Genomic DNA, 24,500 nt, shown 5'->3' on the forward strand with positions numbered 1-24,500 from the left:
CACCGTCTTCCGGCAGCCCAAGTGGACTAATAAGAAAGGCCAGGTGCAAGTAAGCCTCCCATTTCCAACACTATTTCCAGCAAGCAGAAGATCAAGCGGTCAAGAGTCCTATGAAGATTATCAGGAACTCGTTGGGTCAAACCAAACAATTTTGTCAGGGACTCCTCCATCCTGAAATCCATCGGCCTCTTGACATCAACAGGAAGTATTTGCCAAGTGTCTACCAATTCTGCGCCCGGGAAGTCCCTGGTCTGTGCGGTCAGGAAGCCACGACGACGCGTATTCACCTGAATGGGGGCAGGGGGCTGGCAAGGCCCTTGGTGTGCGCAGGGGAAGGTTCACGTCGACAATAGCCTCCAGAGTCCTTTAGAGGATTTGATGCTCTTCAGGAAGAGAGAACAGGGTGAAAATACAGTTGTGCGGAGTAAGACACGCTCCACAGGGCGGCGGCGCCCACAGAGCCTCAGAGGCCGAGGCACAGGCCTAGGCGCAGGCATCCAGGGCCACAGTGGAAAGGCAAGCGCACGCTTCTGAAGAATTTTGAACCACCAGTTTTTTTTTAAAGACTTTATTTATTTATTCATGAGAGGCACAGAGAGAGAAAGAGAGAGAGAGAGAGAGGCAGAGACCCAGGCAGAGGGAGAAGCAGGCTCCATGCAGGGAGCCCGACATGGGACTCAATTCCGGGTCTCCAGGATCACACCCTGAGTCGAAGGTGTCGATCACACCCGCTGAGCCACCTGGGCTGCCCTGAACCACCAGTTTTGTTAGGTTCGAATTTAGACTCCAGTGGGGTGGCTGGATGGGGGGAAGAATGCAGGCAAAGACACATTCAGGAAGATGATTCTGGAAGCTGAGTGTGGTGGAGGAGACGGTGAGGGGAGAATGTGAAGGCGGGAAGACCAGCTGGCAGGTGGGGCAATAACCCAAAGTTGCGTTCTAGGATCTCGGTTAGGCTGGTGGCCCGAGGGGCATAAGGAGCCCACGTGAATGACACCGACAACCAGATAAACCCCCTTCCTTCATCCTCCCTCTTGGCCTCCTCCTCCTCTCAGCAGGTGACACCCACTCACCCAAGGGGGCCTGTGGCTCAGGGCAGCTGTTTGGGACTTAAACCCTACGACGCCCCACCATCAGGGGTGTGTCGGAGCAGGCTGGCACCAGCTCTCGAAAACCAATCGCTACATCTTCAAAAATTTTATGGGCTGGCTGTTGGATCCGGCTACCATTCAAATAAAACCAGTTCTTCGACAGCTAGTCTTGAAAACGAAGGTAATGAGAACTCACAACGCATCAGCCCCTTTACCGCGCTCTACGCTCACCTCCTGCTACCTCGGGGCTCCAGGTCGTTCGGCTCCCGCTGTGGCCACAGGTTGGCAATATCCCAGAGCGGGGGGCTTCCGGGCGTGACCCCCGACCCGCGGCTGGGCCCTGAGGGAGCGTTCACACTGTGCTTCGCTGAATGACCAGACCTAAGAAAGTGAAGAAGGGACAGTTAATAGCGCAGACTAAACGTCAGACAGAACCTGGGAGAGCTGTCATCTCGAGGAGTCTAATCCGTGCAGCGCAATAGAGTTCTGGGACAGCTCATAGGTGGGTGCAATGACCGACTTACTGGGAAGAGAGTTAATGGATTGGGATACAATTTCTTTTTCTAAAAAAGATTTTATTTATTTATTTGAGAGATAGATGGTGAACAAGTGGGGAGAGGGGCAGAGGGAGAAGCAGACTCCCCGCTGAGCAGGGAGCCCGATGTCTGGCTCGATCCCAGGACCCCAGGACCATGATCTCATCCAAAGGCTGATGCTTAACTGACTGAGCCACCCAAACACCTCTTGGGATACAATTCCTATTGCTAAACCATAAGCTGGCTCCAGATACAGGAGTTTTGCAAAAATTCATGATAGCACTCAGTGAAAACCAACTGTGTGGAATTTATAATAAATAGAGCATTAATATTATCTGTCACAAATTGTGTGCTACACATCCTTTATATCAGCAAGCTTTATTTTTTATCAGCAAACTTTTTTTTTTTTTAAGGATTTGATTTATTTATTCATGAGAGACAGAGACACAAGCAGAGGAAGAAGCAGGCTCCATGCAGGGAGCCTGATGTGAGACTCGATCCCGGGGCCTCAGGGTCATGACCTGAGCCTAAAGCAGACGCTCAACCACTAAGCCACCCGGGTGCCCCCTAGGATGATTTCTCCAATGGCAGCTGACTCTCCCTACAATGAATAATCAAGATGGACACTATAGCTTTCTCTAACCTAATCTCAGAAATGAAGGCCCATCTCTTCTGCCACCCTCTGCTGGTCACACAGACTAGCCGGGTCCAATATGGCGATGAGGTCGGGACTCATTGGTAGCCATGTTGGAGTTCTTTAAAAAAAAAAAAAAAAAAAAAGATTGTTTTTTATTGTGGCAAAATATATATAACATAAACTTGACCATTTTAACCATTTTTGAGTCTACAAAGACATTAAGTGCGTTCACATTGTTGTGCACTCCATCACCATCATCCATATCCAGAACTTTTTTCAGCTACCTGAACTGAAACACTATATCCATTAAACAAGAATTCCCCATTTCCCCCTCCCCCCAGCCCCTGACCACCACCCTTCTACTTTCTGTCTCTGTGAATTTGATTACTCTAGGACGAGAGTACTCTTAAGTACTCTAAGTACTTCATATAAATGGAATAATATAGTATTTGTCCTTTGGTGACTGGCTTATTTGGCATAATGTCTTCAAGGTTCATCTGTGTAGCATGTGTCAGAATGTCATTCCCTTTCAGGGCTGCATAATATTCCAGTGCACACATATGCCTCATTCTGTTTATCCACACATCCATTGATGGATACTTGGGTTGTTTCTACCCTTTGGCTATTATGAATAATGCTGTTATGAACATGGGTGTACAAATATTTGTTCGAATCTCTGCTTTCAATTCTTTTAGGTCTATACCCAGAAGCAGAATTGCTGGATCATGTGGTAATTCTAAGTTTAACTTTTTTGAGGAAAAATCAGACTGTTTTCCACAGTGGATGCACCATTTTACATTCCCATCATCAGTGTACAAGGGTTCCAGTCTTTCAACATTCTTGCCAACACTTGCTGTTTTCTTTTGTTAGTTTTGGAATTGTTTATTTTATTTTATTTTATTTATTTTATTTTATTTTGGAATTGAACAACATCCACATCCAACATGGAGCTCAAACTCATGACCCTGAGATCAAGAGTCACATGCTCAACCTACTGAGCCAGCCAGGTGCCCCAACATTAACTGTTTTCTGATTTAAAAAAAAAATAATAATAATAGCCATCCTAATGAGTGTGAGGTAGTATCTTATTTTGGTGTGTGTTTTTTTAATTTTTTAAAGATTTTATTTATTTATTCATTAGAGACAGATAGAGAGAGAGAGAGAAAGAGAGAGAGAGAGAGACAGGCAGGGGGAGAAGCAGGCTCCATGCAGGGAGCCTGTGGGACTCAATCCTGGGTCTCCAGGATCACGCCCTGGGCTGAAGGCGGCGCTAAACCGCTTATTTTGGGTGCCCTCTTATTTTGGTTTTGATTTACATTTCCCAAATGATCCATGATGTTGAGCATCTTTTCATATGCCTATTGGTCTTTTATATATCTTCTTTGGAGAAGTGTCTGTTCAAGTCCTTTGCCCATTTTTCAATCAGATTGTTTGATTTATTATTGTTGAGTCCTAAACATTCTTCGTGTATTCTGGATCCCAATCCATTATCAGAGATAATGATTTGAAAATATTTAGTTCTGTTCTGTGGGTTGCCTTTTCACTCTATTGATAGTGTCCTTTGATTCACAAAAGTTTTAAATTTTGATGTAGTCTAATTTATCTATTTTTCCTTTGTTGTCTTTTTTTTTTTTTTTTTTTTTTTTTTTTTGTCCAAGAAATCATTGCCTGGTCAAATGTCAGGAATCGTTTCCCCTATTGAGGGTTTTTTAATCCCATCTTTTTCATCATTTGGTCTTGCCCTCAGGATCAAGTCTCGACTTGTCATGACACTTAGGGCTCCTCATGCCTCTGATGAAAATGTATTTTCTTATTTGTTCATTGAGTGATTCAATATCTATTTGTTGGATATGACCATGTTGTAGGCATTGGAAACAAAAGAGATGAAAAGCTTTGTTCTTGTGGGTCTCACAATCTAGTAAGAGAACAAAGAAAACAGAGTAAATATGTAAATCAATTATACGTTTTTGTAAAGTTATGTAACAGGGTAGATATTAACATTCTTGGCCATCAGTGGGTGACAACTGCCATGTGGGGGGAAAAAAGATCAGGGGTTCTTGGGCAGAAGGCTGCTGTGCAATCTAAGAAAGGTAGTTATAGTAGGCCTCTGAGAGGGAGACATTTGACATAAAAACTTGAAGTGATGAGAGCATGAGTCATATGGGTATCTGAGGACAAGCCTCTGCAAAGGCCCTGAGGTGGGAATGCGTCCATGCAGTCAAAGACTAGCAGAGAAGCTGGTGCAGCTAGGATATTTGGAATGAGCGGGTGGTGGATGGAGAAGTAGGGTGTGAGGTCACTCTGTGGCACCTCATAGGCCACTTAAAGACTGCGTGAAGTGCAGAGCCTAGCAGTGTCACGATCTGACTTGACATTTGTAAAGGCTGACTCTGGGCCTGGGGTAAGAATTCTGTGTGAGGGGAAGGGGTGGAAGCGGTGTAATCTGTGAGGAGATGATGGCAAGAATCTAGGTAGGGGACAGCAGTGGTTTGGATCAAAGGGCTAGCCTAGGAAGTGTGAGGAGGGAAGGATGCCCGGTACTGAAGCCATAACTCTAAAATCCCATTTCTTTTCAAAGTTGAGGTGCCGGTCTATGGCTTCATATGGCACACACGTTGTCGCTAATGTCACAGCCCTAGGAAGAAAATCCATTTCCATATCACTAACTGATTAATAAAGTATCTCTTACATCTAGAGGTTAGATTACTTGTTAGCGAAAACCTCTGCAGCCAAAGGTCCTCTCTGGGAAAAGTGTTAGTTCTCCGAGGACGTTGAGCTGCACAGTTTTTGACCTCTCCCGTCCCTTCAAAACAAGAGGGAAATACACTTGTACGTACTTGTGTATGCAGCTGCGGTATCGGGTGTTGGGAGCTGGGGTGGAGGAGGCTGGGAGCGTCGATCATAACTCATTGGCTTTGTAATTAAACTCTCCTGTTATTAAAGCAGAGATTCTTAAAGACTCCTGCTGTGTGGGACTGAGAATTATTTATCACAGGAATTCAGGCTGCTTTGCCATAAAAATGTTGCTGTGCTATTGTGTTCCTGAGATCCAGAAGCTCCGATTTTGAAATATCCATAGGTATGGATATACAGACATCGTTTCAACTTTCTCACTCACGTCCGGTTTATTGAGGTTTCTATGGGCATGTGTGTGTGACTAACGTCTTGGCCTTTCTTTGCTTAATCTCCCTTTTTTGAAGCACGAAGTCGGTGTGTCAGACTCAGGGGAGCAGTTAGCCTGAGGGACGAAAAGAATATGTAAGCATCACTTATCTCTGCTCTGGCCGGTGCACATCTGTCCGGCGCACATCTTTACAAGTTCCTAGCGTCCTGATGAAGGCAGCACCCATCAGCTAAATAAACCATCAGTTCTACGGGTGGCCTCGGCATGGGGGCACCCACCCTGTTACTCAAAACTGAGGGACTTTGCTGATGGAGCCAGAGATGAGAATTAGCCAGGGACTTTCTCAATCGGAGAAGGACAATCATCACATGGTCTCGCTCACCCTGGGAATATAAGAAAGAGTGAAAGGGATCATAAGGGAAAGGAGGGAAACCGAGTGGGAAAAAATAGAGAGGGAGACAAACCATGAGAGACCCCTGACTCTGGGAAACCCACACAGGGCTGCAGAAGGGGAGGCGGGTGGGGGGATGGGGTGACTGGGTGCCGGGCACTGAGGAGGGCAGGTGATGGGATGAGCACTGGGGGTTATACTATAGTTGGCAAATCAAACTTAAATATAAACAAATGAAAAAAAAAAAACCAAAACAATGATTTTTCTCCTCCAATGTGGGGTCAGTTATCAAGTGACACATGTGAAACTGAGACAACTGCACATTAAAATGTAATAAAAACAATCTATTTAAAAAAAACTATCTATTTTAAATAAAAACATGTTAGGGGTGCCTGGTTGGCTCAGTTGGAAGAGCATGGGACTCCTGATCTCAGGGTGGTGGGTCTCAGCCCCACAATGGGTGTAGAGAGCAAACAGATAAACAAGCAAACAAACTTAAAAATAAATAAAGGGGCACCTGCGTGGCTCCGTCGGTTGAGCGTCTGGCTCTTGATTTTGGCTCAGGTCATAATCTCTGGGTCCTGAGATTCGAGTCGTGCATCGGGCTCTGCTCTGGGCTTGGAGTTGGCTTGAGGTCTCTACCTTCCCTCTGCCCCACTCACACACACTCTCTTTCTAAAATAAATAAATAAATCTTTAAAAAACAACAATAATAAATAGAAACACGTTAAATGGCGGTCAGTGTCATTGTTACTTATACTTTTCGCATGAATTTCTACTATGACCCTGATTGGAGCTTTTAGTATGATTGGATTCAAGTCTCCCATCTTTGTTTTGATTTGTCCCACCTGTTCTTTGTCCCTTTCTTCCTCCTTTCTTGCCTTCTTTTGGTTCAATTGAGTATTCTTTAGTATTTTATTTTGTCTCCTCTGTTGACACACACTCCTCATTGTGTGTGTGTGTGTGTGTGTACGTGTGTTCATTTTAGAGATTATAATATGCAATTTTAACTTATCACCGTCTACCTTAAAATAACATTATGCTACTTTTTTTACCATCACTTTAGTTAATTTTTTCGTATGATCATGAGGGAAAAAAAATCAATGCGATCCCTATTATATTTATGTGAAGATTAGCTGTATTCAGATTTGCATTTTAAAATCAATGTGGGTGCAGAGCTCTCCTCCGCCTAATCACAGAATTGATTATGCAGCTCACAGATGTTTGTGCGGTTGTTGGTTGCGGGCTTACCTGGGTGTTTCATTCCTTCAGAGACAAATAGCTCTCTGTTTTTCTCTTTTGAAAGAGCTAATGTAAATTAAGAAAACCAAAGGAAACATTTAGCAGAAATCTTTCTTTAAAGAGAAGATGAAGGAGGCTTGGTGGAGTACAGGCCGTGGTGTAATAACCCTCTTTTTTCACATTGAAGTTTTTGTTGCTCAGACGTTGGAACCACTTTCTTGGGGTTGAGTTGACTAACTTCACAGTCTCAGAATGTGAATGGACCTGAGACCCAGTTGAAGAGACAAAGCCCTTTGGGGTTCATCTTCTGGTCTTTTACGGATGAACCCCTTCTTGCCTCCCTGCATGACGCGTGTGCCCCATCCCATTTAGCCTTTCTGTGTCCATCACAGAGTTAGTTAGGGCAGTGAGTCAGCCCCTGGCATCTGGAGGTGCGAACTGCTTATAATCAACTATTGGCCTGAAGGAGGCCACGATGGCAGCCGGGTTGATTGAGGCACCCTGTGCAGACTGGCTGTCTCTGGAAATTAATTTTCTTGATTACCAAAGGAACGATTTTTTAAAAAACATTAGGAGCCTTTACCAATAGTATGGTGAAATATTGCCCTTGCTTACAACATCACTGGTTTTGAACTTCAAATGTTGAATCCTGTAGAATTCCATCTGTTACTATTTTACAGTGTACAGGAGTTCATGTTACGTATCAGCATGTGCATTTAATTTTCAAAATTGCATGTCATACCTCATAGTAGGTTATGCATGAGTGGTTATTTTAGCTGATTAGCAATATTAATGGGTAGAAAGAGGTGTGGTTGTGATAATTCAGAAAGGGAAAGAAGGCATGCTGCATTACTCCGAATTACCTTCCAAGTATTTTTGCCTGTTTAATATGCACATGCACATCCAGGTAACCCTCATCTGGTAACTCTTCTGCTTTTACCCAGCTACCTGGAAGAGCTGCTTTCCAGGTTCTTATCAGGAAATATCATCTCAGACTCACGGCCATTAATACCTTTCGCAAGCTCTGCAGAGAGAAACAATATTTATGGAGCATTGCCTGAAGTATTTGCTGTCCATCCATTTTTTAGATAAGTCATCGCCAACCTGTTGTCTTCCAGACCCCTGGGGGAGCGTGGAGTTATTGCAAGGTTGCCTGCAAATCCTCTATTAAAGGTATTATGGTTGCTGTCATTGTTATCTGTAAGGACACAACAGTGACATTGAATAGCTTGTTTAAAGGAATAGAGCCTTTTCCAACATCCAGGTCTCTACCTGGAAGAAAGTCATGTGATGAATGAAGTCAGTAATGGGATATGGAGCTAGAGTTGCCCCGCTTTGAGCTTAACCACTTGTGGTTTCACACACCACCTTAGCTTCGCCTGATCTCAAACATTAGCGTGGGGAAGGACCTACCCCCATCCTTGGCTCAGGTCAGTCGTGCACTTCTGCTGGCCCAGGACAGGCAGCGTGAAGGCTGGGAGGGAGTGGGGGCATGTGGCTCTGCGGGGCGCGGGAGTTGACCACCTGAGAGGTGGCGGGGCACCCGCTTTCAATACTGGCTTTTACCACCTTAGTAAAGAAAATGAGTTTTCCAAATTGCCCCCTTTGAAATGCAACGGCAGGAGTAGCATCAAAGGGCGCCCAGGACTGGGGGGCAAGCTGGGCACCCTGCTGTGGCCCCCCGAGGAGCGAGAGGGGGTGAGGCAGAAGGAGCAGCTCTGGAAAAAGGAAGATGATAAGAAAGCACAAAAATGATACTAATTCTGCTGATTTATCTCAAGATGCTCTTCATTAAATCTGTAAACTGCATTAATCTGATCTGAATTCTAATATGCACACCAAGATGCTTCTGGTTTTCAAAAGCCAGTGGCAAAAGAGGGAAAGGTGATGATATCCAACTTAGCTCTCCGTTTATGGAGAATTAAAACTACCCGCGTGAGCCCCGTGGAAGCCCTCGCAGACAGTGGCGTGAAACTTTCTTTCTTAGCTTGTCATTCCGAAATAAAGCAGATGATAAGAATAACTAATTTTAGTGCAGACTATAAGAATTCCAAACATCCGGCCTCGAAGGCAGTTTTTAATCTGTATTAGGTGTGGTTAAGTTTATTCGTCATATTTAATGTACATTTTGTCCCCAAATCAAACATAAATCGATAGTTTAAATTTTGTCATCAAATCACGTTTTTCGTTATAAGTGCCTTAACAACGTAAGTTAAGCATGTGACTTATTAATGGGAAAATGTCAAGTTTTATAGTTACATAATGCATATCTTTACATATAATGTTTAAATACTGTTTAGTAATCTGTAACCAACACAAAATATTTTTTTCTTACTTAAAAATCTCTCCTTAATCAGATTTCTCACAAAGGGGACACCATTAAAAAATTCCAGAGGGGATGTAGAAAACTGTGAAATGGGTTTGAAAGTCCTGAGTTCTTGGAAATACCAATTGAGATTATATTTTAAGAAAGCAAGATGAAAGGAAAGAGCAGGTACGAGGACAATACGGATTGTTGTATAAAAGGTAAACAAACAAAATAAATCGGAAGCGAAAAGCTGAGGCGGTGGCGGAGAGAATGTGTCTCTTGGATCTTCTATGGCAGAGAGGTGACTGACCCATGATCCCAGAGAGGTGACTGACCCATGATCCCAGCTGCTATCCCCTGAATCCATCCCTGCTGAGTGTGTCTGGCTGCATTTCCCATGAGCTGCTCCCACCCAGGGATTATATTGGGGATGTCGGGAGGGTGGGTATGGGAAGGAGATACTAAGGTAGGGCTGTTAGGGAAAATGATACTAATTTTCCCTAGAAAATTGACAGGGAAAACTCTTAAAACTGTACCACAGCTTATGATCTCTTTTCCTTCCCTTCATCCTTCCTGCCCTTCCCTCGTCCCCCAGCATCTCAGTGTAACTTTTCCAGCATTTCCCAGCTCCCTCCATCCTTCCTTATGGTGCTTCCCCCTCCCCAGTCTAACATTAAGCTTTTTTTTTTTTTAAGATTTTATTTATTTATTCACAAGAGACACACAGAGAAAGGCAGAGAACCAGGCAGAGGGAGAAGCAGGCTCCCTGCAGGGAGCCCGACGTGGGACTCGATCCCGGGACCCCAGGGTCATGACCTGAGCCAAAGGGAGATGCTCAACTGCTGAGCCACCCAGGCGGCCTAACATAAAGCTTTAAAAAAGAAAGTTAATTACACTGAAGATTGCTGGTGTCCTGGCGGCGGCCACCAGGGGAGACGGGCCTTTTACACTGAGCTCTCTCTGGAGATTTCCAATATATCTAATGATATCTAATGTTTAGGCCCTCGGGAATGCTTTATTCATCCATTGATCAAGATACTTAATATACAAAGGAAATATTAAATGAGTAAATGCAATTTAAAACCTTTGAAGAAGGTTAACACCCAAAATTTGTGAAGGGAAAGAAAGTATTAACCATTGCTCTTAAAGGTAATTGTGAATATTCTTCATTTTCTAAGGAAAATAAGAAGATATGAGGTCGTTTTTAAAACTTAAGGAAAACATAGCGGGATCCCAGGAGTAACAGGGCTGGATCCCTGCTGGATGCAGACAGAGATGGGGAGTGGGGACCCAGCAGGATGCCCAGGCTCCTGACACGGTCCCTGGTTACACAGCGAGTCCCCTGGAGGTAGACGGAGACTGAGCCCCGCCGGGAGCACACTCTAAGCTGTCCTCCCCACAGCTCGAGGCTGCCCCCCGCCTGACACGGGCAGGGTTCATCATTCTTTCCTCTCTGCCCCGGTGCATATTCACCTGCTTCCAGGGCTTTGCAGTTACTGGTTTTTACTTCTATCACCTCTGATGGATGGATGTTCATCCTTGAGGGAGAAATCTGCCTTTTCAATCTTATACCCTCTGGCCCTTGCACACAGTAAGTGCTCAATACATGTTGGACGGGAAAATGAGGGAACAAAATAACAGCTCCACTCCACCCACCAACACACTGATTGGGCCACATCGCCCCAAAGACAATTTCCTTACGCCAGCATTTTATACTCCTCCGCCCAGAACGCCATGCCCAAGACAACTAAGCGTTCCTTCCCACGTTCCTGACGTGGAGCCTGGTAGTCCAGAATGATCGGCGCTCACCATGGACCAAGGCAGCCTTTTGGGCAGACAGACCAGAGTAACAGAAAATGAGGAAAAGTCTGCAGCAGGTGAGAAGGACAGTGCATCTGATCATCAGGAACCTACATTCTAACCAAAAAGTGTTTTTTTTTTTTTTTGCCTGTCTCCCTTTTTAGGTTTAAAATGATAAACCCCAGGACGCCTGGGAGGCTCAACGGTTGTGTCTGCCTTCGGCTCAGGGCATGACCTCGGGGTCCTGGGTTCGAGTCCCACATCGGGCTCCCTGCATGAAGCCTGCTTCTCCCTCTGCCTGTCTCTGCCTCTCTCTCTGTGTCTCTCATGAATAAATAAATAAAATATTTAAAAAATAAGAAAATAAAATGATAAATCCCATTGCCTAAAAGGTCAAGTCCCGTGAGATGTAAGGTTTATAATTCCTTGCCCCCGTGGTAGGTCTACTTCTCTTGGACAAATAATTCATCCCCCCAACAGTATGTCCTGAGTGCTTACTATGTGTTAGAGACCTGACAGCTGAGGGCAACCTAAGAGACTGTTCTGCTTCTTTCTTCAGAAGTTTCAAAGAGTCTACAGAGATAGGAACACGTCCCAAGGTCATTGCAAGGAGCAGAAGCAGCATACAAAATGTTCAATTTGTAAGATAATCCCAGTGTTGCCCATAGGTACCCGTGTGTGTCCACCCGTGTCTGTGTATGTATAGACAGAAGCACACACACATATGTAGTGGCACACACCCACACACGGAGGCCCGGCCGCCCCGTAGCACCCCGGAACATTAACAGGTCATATATGCCTGAGATCTTCCATAGGGAAAACTGAAAGACTACATTGACAGCGGTACCGGCATTAAAAGCGAGCATCATTTTCTTTGTACTTTTCTGGTTATCCCAAGTTAACTGCAATAAAGATAGTATCTCATGTCATCTAAAACGACATCCAATAGGGAAAGAAATATAACAAGTGATTAACCGTAGTTGCAGCTATGAGAGAGGAAAAGGCCAGAGAGTGAGCTCTTTTTACTTCCTTCTCATCGTCACCTGTTTTTTTCCCAAATGCTCTAGGGGAAGCATTTATTTTATTTTATTTTATTTTATTTTATTTTATTTTATTTTATTTTATTTTATTTTATTTTATATATATATATATTTTTTGGGGGGGGGGAGCATGTATTTTAAAACTGGGAAGTGGAAGCTACTTGAAAATGTAATCAGCCAGGTGGCTCAGCGGTTGAGTGCCTCCCTTCAGCCCAGGGCGTGATCCTGGGGTCCCGGGATCGAGTCCCGCGTCGGGCTCCCTGCGTGGAACCTGCTTCTCCCTCGGCCTGTGTCTCTGCCTCTCTCTCTGTCTCTCTCTGTCTCTCATGAATAAATAAATAAAATCTTTTTTAAAAAAAAGAAAGAAAATGTAATTAGCACGTACACGTTATGGGCTGAATGTTCACGTTCCCTAGAATCCATCCGTCAAAGCCCTAAGTCCCCTGGGTGATGGTCCTTGGGGTGCAACCTATGGGAGGTTGAAGTCCCGAGGTAGGACACCACAGTGGAGTTGACGGCCCTGCTACAGGAGGCCAGAATCCCCCTGCTTGCCCCATGGGGGGGCCCAGTGAGAGGCAGCGGGGTGGCTCACCAGACCCTCAGTCGGCCCACACGTCGATCTGGGACCTCTCGGCCCCCGGCCCCGTGGAGATGGATGTCTGCTATTTCCCAGTTTATCGTATATTGCATCACCCTCTGAACCGACCAAGACAACCGAAGCAACAGACGTCGGAGAACATAAATGTGTTCTCTACGACGGCTCCGAATGGCAGCAGCCGGTGCTCCCGAATAAATGACTGTGTGACTCTTCTTTCTGTACTAGAATGCTTCTTCACATGAGATTGTTCAACACGCAGATTTAGACTTTAAACTCTCAGTTAGGTTGGGACCCTCCTGCTAAGGGCATCTTCCATGTCTTCGGACGTACAAGGGACCGGGAGCATCCCCCCCCCGGAGCCAGACCAGCACCTCCTCAGAAGGACATCGGTGAACGGGCGAAGGAGCAACCTAACCTCCCAGTCCTTCCAAACCTGGGCCTGGGATTTGGGTCCTCAGTCATTCCAGGTTTCCGTTTTGACTCCAGCACCTCTTACCCCAAAAAGCTAGCAGAAGGTATGAGGAGTCCGGGTCCTGACATCACCACCTTTCTATTTTTGCAGTCTCAGAAGCTCCCAGACCTAGCGTAGGTCTGCACGGCCCAGACAGGCCATCGCCGCTCCTTCGTCAGGCCCTCCTCTGCAAGCTGACCCAGGACCCCTCAGCCCTCCAGGGCTGCTGACACCCCCTCATCGTCTGGGCACCACAGGACTCTGGGCCTCTCACTGCCATAGAACTTTAAGGGGGAACTCCATAGAGTTCTCACGTCCCTGGGGTTCCATATTCGTAATCCCGTTAGGTTCCCTCCTTCCCTCCCTTTTTAAAATTATTTTTTATTATTTATTTATTTTCAGGAGCCCCCTTCATTGATTTTTTTAAAGTAAACTCTACTCCCAATGTGGGGCTCGAACTCACAACCCCAAGATCAAGAGTCACATGTTATACTGACTGAGCCAGCCAGGTGTCCTCGTAATCTTCTTTTCTTTTATTTATTTAGTTTTTAAGATTTTTATTTGTTCCTGAGACACACAGAGAAAGGCAGAGACCCAGGCAGAGGGAGAAGCAGGTTCCCCGCGGGGAGCCCGATGCGGGACTGGATCCCGGGACCCGGGGTCACGGCCTGAGCTGAAGGCAGACGCTCACCCGCTGCGCCCCCAGGCGCCCCTGCAACCTTGTAAAGCAGAAAGCCCGCCTGGGTTTGTAGGCCTCTCAGGCCGAGCCCCTTAGGCCAGGAAGACAAACAGAACCGGCCCGGGCCTGGAGGATACTGATGGCTCTTCTCGGAGCCTAGGCTCCTTAGGTATTGGGATGAACTGGAATCCTTCATGGACCCCACTGGAAAATGCGGGGCTTCCCGGCTACCTTGCCCTTGTGAGTTGGGCAGCTAAGAAGGTCTAGGGGACTGTCTGCCCCCCAGTAGCCAGGCCCAGGTACTGCAGAGCCCAGGGGGGCCCTGGGGCTCCCGAGCTGCCTCCTCTACCTCTGCCCCTCGGACTACTGGTCCCAACGTGCCCGCAGGTCTCCCTCTTGCAGCCGTCCCCACCTCATCTGCATTTCTCAGAGATCCTCTTGTCTCTGGCAATGTTTTACTGACACCAATTAGAGTTATTGCCCAATTTGATTTTTTTTAAGTTTATTTATTTATTTTATGTGATCTCTACACCCAACTTGGGGCTTGAACTCATCACCTGGAGATTAAGAGTCACATGTTCGCCTGACTGAGCCAGCCAGGTGCCCCCAATTTGATTTTGAAGAAGAAGAAGAAAAGGAGAGGATTTCTAGTTCCTAAACACGTTCCCTTGGGTCTGCCACCCGCATGGGCAGCACCACCCCGGCCCACCCCAGCAACATTAGAGCAAAAGCACTGGCGGGGCTGTCGCCTGTTACTGGAGTTTCAGGCTGAGACAAATTATTGTTATTACCAGGTTATAAACCCTAAAAAAAAAAAAAAAAATCCCATAATGGAAATGCTAACAGCTCATTAACTCTAATGAGCGCCATCACATAGGACGCGGTCCGGCAGAGGGATGGCAACTGTGTCAACTGGTCTTGCAGCGACCCGGGGAGCTCAGGCCCAGGGTTGGGACCAACCACTGGGCGGCAGGTGTGACTCCTCCCCGCCCGGCCCCCCCCCACCAGGCCTGGCCGAACCCCGTTCGTGTGCACGACCTGACTTGTACCTTGAGACGAGGCACCGCATCTGTGGGACGGTTGACAAAGCGGGGACGTCGGCTCCCGGCGCCCGCCGACGTGAGAGCATTAGGCTCAGACACCGGCCGGCAGGCAGGGCCTGTTATCACAAACAAGCTGTTTGCTCGCAGCTCCAATCTATTTCTGGAAACTGTTTACCTAAATGAAACTACTGATCCGCTGGGGCATGGTTCAAAGCTCAAAAGAGAAGTGCAGTCGGCTGCTGGAAAGACGCAAGTCCGGGAGAACATGACGGGAAGAACGAAGTTAGATTAATCCTAGGGAAAAAGAGACTCGATGCTGTAAAAATTACGTGGCGTTCTGTTAGACCATCAATTAATTTGAATTCCAAAAGTTCAAAGCCACTATTTAAGGGCACTAATTAATAGCTAATATCCTCCCCAGAGTGATCGCCCAGAAAGTTCGGGAGAGCCGGCCCGCCGAGGGGCTGAGGGCTCCGTGCCCCGCTGGTCACGACGAGCGGACCAGGCCCTGGCGCGAGGCTGGGGACTCCGTGCCCGGGATATGAGCGACACTCAGCAGGTCTCCCTCGGACGCCTCCTGAACCTCAGGCCCCGCTGGTCTGGGGCTTTGGCTCCCTGAGGTCAACTTTGAATTATGCTCCGTGGAAACGTGGACCCTAACGTCCAAGATTGGAGCCTAATCGTGTGGGTTCTTCCCATCAGCCCCTCTGGGGGCAAGTTCTGATTTGACTGTTTGACCCCAGGTGCAGAGGGTCGAGTTCACTTCAGCCTCATTTTATGGCAAATCATTATCCCTGGCCCCACCCCCGTCCCCTCTCCTCAATTTTTGTAAATCCCCCCTGGACCTCTCTGCTCGCCCCCACCTTCCACTCCTCCCACCCGCAGGCAGTGAGCCGAAGCTACTCACTGTTTATTTCCTGTGCTTGGATATCGAAATATTGCTGTTTGGTGTCCGTATTTTTTTCTTTCTGCTCCTAATCCCCTCACTCAGATTTTCTTCTATTCTTGTCACAGTCTGGTCTTTGTCCATTTGCATTTTCATTGTTTGCACCTTGGAAGTGACCTCAGAGATAGTCTTTGTGTCCTAATTTTTTACTTGACATTTTTATGATGGAACTTTTTTTCCTAGTCTTTGATAGTCTTTTTTTTTTTTTTTTCTTATCTCCCTGCACCCCCAGCAGGTGATGACTGCTAACAGCAGGGATAGGGTCTATCACCACATTATTTCTCCAGGGTCATTCAAACCCCTACACTAGTGGATGCATGTGTGTGTGTGTGTGTGTGTGTGAGAGAGAGAGAGAGAGAGAGAGAGAGATTAACTTTAATGAAAATGGATTCAAATCCACCTCCCTGTAGTTTGCTTTTCTTTTTTAAGAATAGGTGGTGGTCATCCTTCCAAGTTAGTAGATGCAGCTGTGATGCATTCTTTTTAATAGCTGCGTAATACTTCATGGGATAGGTGTTCAGGGATTCATTCAACCATTCTTTACTGATGGGCATTTCGGTTGTGCTCAGTTTTTTGCGTGTGTGTGTGTGTGTGTGTGTTTTAAGGGTTAGTTACTTATTCATGAGAGACACAGAGAGAGAGAAAAGCAGAGACACAGGCAGAGGGAGAAGCAGGCTCCCTATGGGGAGCCCGACGTGGGATTCGATCCCGGGACCCCGGGGTCACGCCCTGAGCCGAAGGCAGTCTCTCAACTGCTGAGCCCCCCAGGTACCCCTGTGCTGTTTTTTATGACTTTTTATGACAAATGAAGCTGCAAAGAGTATTTGTGTGCATGAATCCAACATACGGGTGCTTCTATTGCTATAGCATGAATTCCTGGCAACGTGCATGTATTTTTACCTATATAAATAGCATTAGGTTATATACTACATTCTATTTCTTTTTTTTTTAAGTTTTTAAAAATTTTTTATTTATTTATGATAGTCACAGAGAGAGAGAGAGGCAGAGACAGAAGCAGGCTCCATGCACTGGGAGCCCGACATGGGATTCGATCCCGGGTCTCCAGGATCGTGCCCTGGGCCAAAGGCAGGCGCTAAACCGCTGCACCACCCAGGGATCCCCATTCTATTTCTTACTTTTTTACTATGCTCTGTGTGTCTGAGATCTGTCCGTGTTATAATCCGGAGGCCTAATCTGTTGGTTCTAACAGCTGCATTAATCTCCATAGTAAGCTCCCATTTCACTCCAACTATCACTCTCTAGCTGACTGAGCATAACAGCAGCACAACGTTTAAGTACTTCAAAAACACTACTGAGGGATTAATAGAGAATAAATAATTCCAGGTTTTTCAAACTCTCCATACATCTGACTTTGGAAAACTGTTACGGCCAACCAGGGCACAGAGAGCAGGGGGGGATTGCAAGGGTTGCGGTGGGGGGAGGTCTCATTTGTTAAGAATCTACTATTCATCAGGCACTTTATAAAAGTCCTATTTGGCACTCAACACAAACATTCGAAGTAATATTTTACCACTGATTGGATGAGGAAGCTGAGGGATAGAAGGGTTGAGCGCATTCCTCACACTAAGGTGGGGCTGGGATTCAAGGCCACATCCACCAAGCTCCAGAGCCGCAGCCCCCCTCACTACTCCAGTTTCACCCCAGGCTAACTTCTGGCTTTTTAGACTAGTAAGTGGCAGGGAGGAGGGTGGGGGGAGGCACATGTAGGATCATAAGATCTTCATCTGCAGTTTTATCCAAGGATTTCAGAACACTGTGTGCTGTCGTCGGGGCGGCGCCAGGGGAGCAAGACCTGGGGGGCGGGGGGCGCAGGGCCCGAAGGGGCACCTTCCACGGAGCACAGGCCCTTGGACGCACCGCAGCGGGGCGGGGGCAGGGGCACAGGGGGAATCGGGCAGCCCGGGGGGCTCAGAGGTTTAGCACCTTCCTTCGGCCCAGGCTGTGACCCTGGGGTCCCAGGATCAAGTCCCACGTCGGGCTCCCTGCATGGAGCCTGCTTCTCCCTCTGCCTGTGTCTCTGCCTCTGTGTGTGTGTGTGTCTCATGCATAAATAAATAAAATCTTAAAAATAAATAAATAAAAGCCAGGAATCTTTCCTTGAGGCCGAGGAGTGACTTAGGCGGCATAGGGTTGGTGAGAGAGACGCAGGGAGGCAGGAGGCTGGTCGGAGTCCGTGCCTGGGGGATGGGGTGGGAGGGCCCAGATCCCAGAGGAGGTGGCAGCCCTCTGCCTCCCGGGCCAGCAGCAGCTCCCGTGGGCGGAGGTGGCGTCCTCTCCCTTAGCTTTGGGGCGTGACTTGCTGCGCCCCCGGGAATGTGGGGACAGTGACTACGCACCACTCTCAGCAGAGGCCTGGAGAGGCCTGGAGGGGCCTGGAGGGATGTGGAGGGACGTGGAGGGATGTGGAGGGACATGGAGGGACCTGGAGGGATGTGGAGGGGCCTGGAGGGATGTGGAGGGGCCTGGAGGGATGTGGAGGGGCCTGGAGGGGCCTAGAGGGACATGGAGGGACCTGGAAGGACGTGGAGGGACGTGGAGGGACATGGAGGGACCTGGAGGGACATGGAGGGGCCTGGAAGGGCCTGGAGGGACGTGGAGGGACGTGGAGGGACCTGGAGGGGTCTGGAGAGACGTGGAAGGATGTGGAGGGGCCTGGAGGGATATGGAGGGATGTGGAGGGATGTGGAGGGACATGGAGGGACCTGGAGGGATGTGGAGGGGCCTGGAGGGGCCTGGAGGGACATGGAGGGACCTGGAAGGACCTGGAGGGACATGGAGGGACATGGAGGGACCTGGAGGGACATGGAGGGGGCTGGAGGGGCCTGGAGAGACGTGGAGGGATGTGGAGGGGCCTGGAGGGACATGGAGGGATGTGGAGGGACATGGAGGGACCTGGAGGGATGTGGAGGGATGTGGATGGGCCTGGAGGGGCCTGGAGGGATGTGGAGGGATGTGGAGGGGCCTGGAGAGATGTGGAGGGATGTGGAGGGGCCTGGAGGGACCTGGAGGGGCCTGGAGGGACGTGGAGGGACGTGGAGGGGCTTGGAGAGATGTGGAGGGATGTGGAGGGGCCTGGAGGGACCTGGAGGGATGTGGAGGGACATGGAGGGACCTGGAGGGGCCTGGAGGGACGTGGAGGGACTGCTCCCTTGGCACATCTGCCCTCCACCGTGAGAACACTGGGGCCCTGGCAGCAGGTGCCCATCAGCCTGGGACCCCAGCGAGGCCAGTGGCACAGACCCGACCAGACCCGCCACCTGGAGCTGAGCCACAGCAAAAGCCAACTGACAGCCTGCAGGGGGGAGTCATGTGTCATGGAAGGGTCCAGGGCCACTGCTCTCTCAGCAACAGGAGGGGAAGCCTAGAGGGATGAATAGATGAAAACACATGTTTGCAAGTGGAAGGAAGGGAAACTGAGGCACTTCTCACCTGAAGCTCTGTTACTGGGCCATCGGGGGAGGGCAGTGCAGAACGTGGTGTCAGGGGAAGGGCACCAGCCTAGGGCTCGGGGGAGGCGCAGGTGCCACTGGAGGCCTGAGAAGGACGCCCGGCGTCACAGGGCACCTGACTAAACCCAGGCTCACAAATGCACAAATGCCCTGGACAAGAGGACGAGAGGCAAAGGATCCCCCTCCAGGTGGCTTCAAAAATGGAGCGGAAGGAAGATGTGGGAGGAAGTTTCCTAAGCTCAAAATTCGAAGCAAAACGCCAAAGTATCCCTTTTGCCATGTCAGGGACATACCTGAAGGTCAACGTCATGGGCCTCCCAATATTGGGTTTCACCGATGATGACGGAAAAGAACTTGGCCGTCGATGGCAACGTGCCCTTCCTCCTCGCTTATCACCATCTCTGCTATTGCTCCGAGCCACCTGCTTGTAACCGCCAGCCTGAAAGAAGAACGGCGGCAAAGGGACCACGGTCCAGGTCCCCAGGTGTCCCGTTACTGGGGGAACCCATGTCCGACCGCTTCCTTACTCTCTCTCTCTGAACTTCGCTGCAAAATTTCAAAACTTACTACAAGACCTTTCAAGCTGCTGCTACAGTTTTTATACTATTGTAAGTTCCCAGGCAGTCTAGAAACTCCAAAAATAGCTCAATGGTGACAATAGTTAAAAAAGAAGAAATCAAAGATTTCTTATGACATAATATGATCTCTCTAAAAGACACCTCTTTGGTTGTCTATCCAGAGAATTTTGTTTATTTGCAAAGTTAGTGTAGCTTGATGGCAATAAGCTAGAAAGCAGATGTGGCTCCTGGGGGGTCAGTCAGCGAAGTGTCTGACTCTTGACTGCAGCTCAGGTCATGATGTCAGGGTCGTGAGATCGATCCCTGCATCGGGCTCTGTGCTCAGTGTAAAGGCAGCTTGAGATTCTCTCTCTGTGTCTCCCTCTGCCCCTCTCCTGCTTGGGCTCTCTCTCTCTCTCTTTTCCCTCTCTTTTAAATATATAAAATTGGGATGCCTGGGTGGCTCAGCAGTTGAGCATTTGCCTTTGGCTCATCAAGTCATGACCCCAGGGTCCTGGGATCGAGTCCCGCATCATGATCCCTGTGGGAGCCTCTGCATCTCTGCCTCTCTCTGTGTGTCTCTCATGAATAAATACATAACATCTTAAATAAACAAACAAAAAATACATAAAATCTTAAAAAAAACAACAACAGAAAACATAAAGTAGAGCTTGGCCAGAGACCAAGCAGTGTGGTAATTGAGAATATAACCTCTGGGGCTAAGAGCCTGAGTTTGAATCCAGGATCTGCCGAAGTGTGTAATTTTGAGCAAGTTGCTTGATCATACTGTGATCAATAATAATCCCTCAATACATCTTATCTCTGACACTTACCAGCTGTGACCTTGGGCAAGTCACTTAATTTCTCTGTGCCTCAATTTTCTTCTCTGTATAATGTGGATAATAATAGCACCCACTGCATAGGGTTGTTACGAGATGTGCGTTAATGCACATAAAACAAAGCAGTGCCTGGTACGTAGTAAGTGCCACAAAAGTGATAGCTATGACTTTCCTTCTTTTTAATTACGGACAAGCAACCTATGCAGTTACCAAAAAAAAAAATCTCTGTTTGTCATTTCCCTAGTGATCCCAACCATTTCAAACCAAATCTCTTAAGAAAACAAAGATTTTTAGGTCTCTGTATCATCTTCCAATGTAACTCATGGATAAAATAGCCAACCTATACACATAATTTCAGAAAAATATACACTGTTCTAATAGTACCCTAAAGCACTTAGAACAAAATAAAATATATTTTAGTATTAAAATGCAGAGCTGCATAACTACATGAGAAGATACAATGATTCCGATGCTTGCCCCTACTTAAACCGAGTAAGTTTGTATGTAAGAGAATATAAGCCAGCACCTGGCTGGCTCCGTTGGTTGAGCATCTGACTCTTGATCTCAAGGTTGTGAGTTCAAGCCCCACGTTGGGCATAGAGTTTACCTGGGGGGAAAAAAAGAGCGAGAAAGCATAAGAAGCCAATTGATACAAGACACAGGATGGTGAAGACGCAGAGATAAGGTGACACTAGAATAAAATCTAGTGTTTGAACACATGGTAACAGACAAACTTAAATCTGTATATGCTAAGAGGAAGAGAGAGATGGTCTCAAATAGAGGAGAAAAAACCTGCCAAGACAAATCTCAAACCACCCAAGTAGGAAAAAGGAGTTGGTAACGATCTTCTCGCAAATGAATAGGACCTAGTTTATAGGTGCAGGACCCAAGTGATCACTTCTGTTATGACACGAGGCAAGGAAGTGACGAGGCATCGTAGCAGGCATGTGTCCTTTCGTGAAATCCCACCACATATCAAGGCTTACATGCAGTGGTTAGAGCTTAGGGATCCTCCGCGTGGAGAGTGGCATGGAAAAGGGAAGATGGATGTGAGAGCCCGCAGAAAGGTGGTGTGAGAGACGCCCAGGCACTATATCAGGGAAACACTGAAATTATAAAGAAGAAGAAGAAGAAGAAGAAGAAGAAGAAGAAGAAGAAGAAGAAGGAGGAGGAGGAGGAGGAGGAGGAGGAGGAGGAGGAGGAGGAGGAGGAGGAGGAGGAGGAGGAGGAGAAGGAGAAGGAGAAGGAGAAGGAGAAGGAGAAGGAGAAGGAGAAGGAGAAGGAGAAGGAGAAGGAGAAGGAGAAGGAGAAGGAGAAGGAGAAGGAGAAGGAGAAGGAGAAGGAGAAGGAGAAGAAACTTCGATATTCATAATTTCATTATGAAATTTTTCACAATATAGGTTTCTTACCATTGGACAATGCCCCTCCCCCTGGAAATGTAACATACAGCATGGCAATAAAGTGAAATAGTTTAGTTTATTTTTTTAAAGATTGTATTTATTTATTCATGAGAGACACAGAGAGAGAGAGAGAAACAGACACAGGCAGAGAGAGAAGCAGGCTCCATGCAGGGAGCCTGACGTGGGACTCGATCCAGGGTCTCCAGGACCACACCCCGGGCCAAAAGCAGTGCTAAACTGCTGAGCCACCTGGGCTGCCCAAAATGAAATACTTTAAAACAAGTTATTAATAAAGTCTAATACAATGGCTCAGCGGGTTAAGTGTCTGCCTTTGGCTCGGGGCGTGATCGTGGGGTCCTGGGATGGCACCCCGAGTCAGGATCCCTGCTCATCGGGGAACCTGCTTCTCCCTCTTCCTCTGCCTGCCTCTCCCCCTGCTTGTGCTCTCTCTCTCTCTCTGTCTGTCAAATAAAGAAAGAAAATCTTTTAGAAAGAAAGAAACTCTCACAACTAATGATGCAGTTAGAAACGCTAGACTGCATTGAACAAGCAGGATGCGCACATTGTATTATTCAACGATACTGAGAAAGTGTCTTTATTCACACAAAAAAGTAAATTTGTGGGGTGATGAGTGTGTTCATTGACTCGAGGGGGGATGTTTTCACAATGTACATGTATATCAAATCGCCACACTGTACACTTTAAATATCTTACGATTGGGGCCACCTGGGGGGCTTAGTGGTTGGGCATCTGTCTTTGGCTCAGGGCATGATCCTGGGGTCCCGGGATCGAGTCCCGCATCGGGTTCCCCGTGGGGAGCCTGCTTCTCCCTCTGCCTGTGTCTCTGCCTCTCTCTGCATCTCTCATGGATAAATAAAATCTTCAAAATAAATAAATAAATAAATAAATAAATAAATAAATAAATAAATAAATAAATAAATAACTATCTTATGATTGTATTTGTCAATTATACCTCAATAAAGCTGAGGGTGGAAAGAAGAAAATGTCTTTATTTCACGTAACCATCCCTCTGCATAATAAAACGATATTATATTACTGGCCATTGTCATAATTTTGTGAGACTTTTCAGTATTATTACATACTAAAGTACTATTGGTTTATACTTATAATGTGTTCAATCCAGTGGGATGTTCAAAAGGACAGTAGACTCTGAAACTGTCCCACAAAGGCCAATATGTGTAGTATCCTCATACCCTGCCCACCAAATGCCAGCAGTCCCTGCCCCCATCATCAGGAGAACCAAAAAATGCCCCTACAAATGTCCAAAATGCCCTCATTGGGAAATGCATCCTTCTCTAACCCATTTGTTCTTGCACAGGACCGAGTGGGCACCTACTCTATGCCAAGAAAGAAATCTACTTAGACTCTCACTGCACGCCAAAATAAATCATTTGAATAGTGAAATTTAAAAATAAAAGGAAATTTTAAAATGAAACAAAAATTTTAGAGAAAAAAAGTGCATGAAAATTTACCTAATCTCAAGTGGGGAATCCTTTCTAAATCTAAGAATCACAAAGGAAATTAACTGAATACAATAAAAGTTTTCAACTTCCAGGTGCCAAAAAGAAAGACCAGGAAAATACATACCATAATTTTCTCTCTCTCTCTCTTTTTTTTTTTTTTAAGAGAAAGAGAGAGCAGTTAGAAGGAGGGACTGAGAGAATTAGGGGAGAGAATCTCAAGCAGACCCCCCCTGAGCGGAGCTCCATCTCACAGCCCCCGACCTGAGCTGAAACCAAGAGCTGAATGCTTCGCCGACTGAGCCAAATATTTTTTAGAGTGCTTTATATATAAAGCAATTTTACCAGTTGATTAAAAGGAAAAGAAATGCAACAATGTGAACAAATTAAATGCCACTAAAATTGTACACTTAAAAATGGTTAAGATGGCTCAGTGGTTTAGCGCCACCTTCAGCCCAGGGTGTGCGTGATCCTGGGGACCGGGGATCGAGTCCCATGTCAGGCTCCATGCATGGAGCCTGCTTCTCCCTCTGCCTGTGTCTCTGCCCCTCTCTCTCTCTGTCTCTCATGAATAAATAAATAAAATCTTTTTTTAAAAAAATGGTTAAGATGGTTTTAAAAACAAAAAGAAAGAAAACTAAGATGTTAATTTAAAAATGGGCCGAGGAAGGTGGTGCAGCCACTCTGGAAAACAGTGTGGAGGTTCTTATGAAGTTAAAAATAGAGCTATCCCATGACCCAGCAATTGCATTACTGGGTATTTACCCCAAAGAGGCAGATGCAGTGAAATGCCTGCTCCCCAGTGTTCACAGCAGCAATGTCCACAACAGCCAAACTGTGGGAGGAGCCACGATGTCCTTCCACAGA

General features: G+C 47.0%; 1 long non-coding RNA gene across 2 annotated transcripts in view; it reads right to left on the minus strand.

Annotated features, from left to right (window-relative positions):
• Positions 1 to 2,638: 2,638 nt before the first annotated feature.
• The window catches only part of LOC144316463 (uncharacterized), a 30,333-nt gene continuing 8,471 nt past the window's right edge, over positions 2,639 to 24,500 (minus strand). The window contains exons 1-5 of one of the 2 annotated variants that reach the window (XR_013382438.1): positions 14,947 to 15,082; positions 8,034 to 8,219; positions 6,297 to 6,454; positions 5,102 to 5,502; positions 2,639 to 4,179 (exon numbers count right to left, since the gene is read on the minus strand). This is a non-coding gene — a long non-coding RNA (uncharacterized LOC144316463). Of the gene's footprint in view, positions 4,180 to 5,101; positions 5,503 to 6,296; positions 6,455 to 8,033; positions 8,220 to 14,946; positions 15,083 to 24,500 lie in introns of those variants that run through there. The other variant, XR_013382439.1, reaches the window with a different exon arrangement.

The sequence above is a fragment of the Canis aureus genome, chromosome 6 (genome assembly GCF_053574225.1).
Source record: "Canis aureus isolate CA01 chromosome 6, VMU_Caureus_v.1.0, whole genome shotgun sequence".
Taxonomy (NCBI): domain Eukaryota; kingdom Metazoa; phylum Chordata; class Mammalia; order Carnivora; family Canidae; genus Canis; species Canis aureus.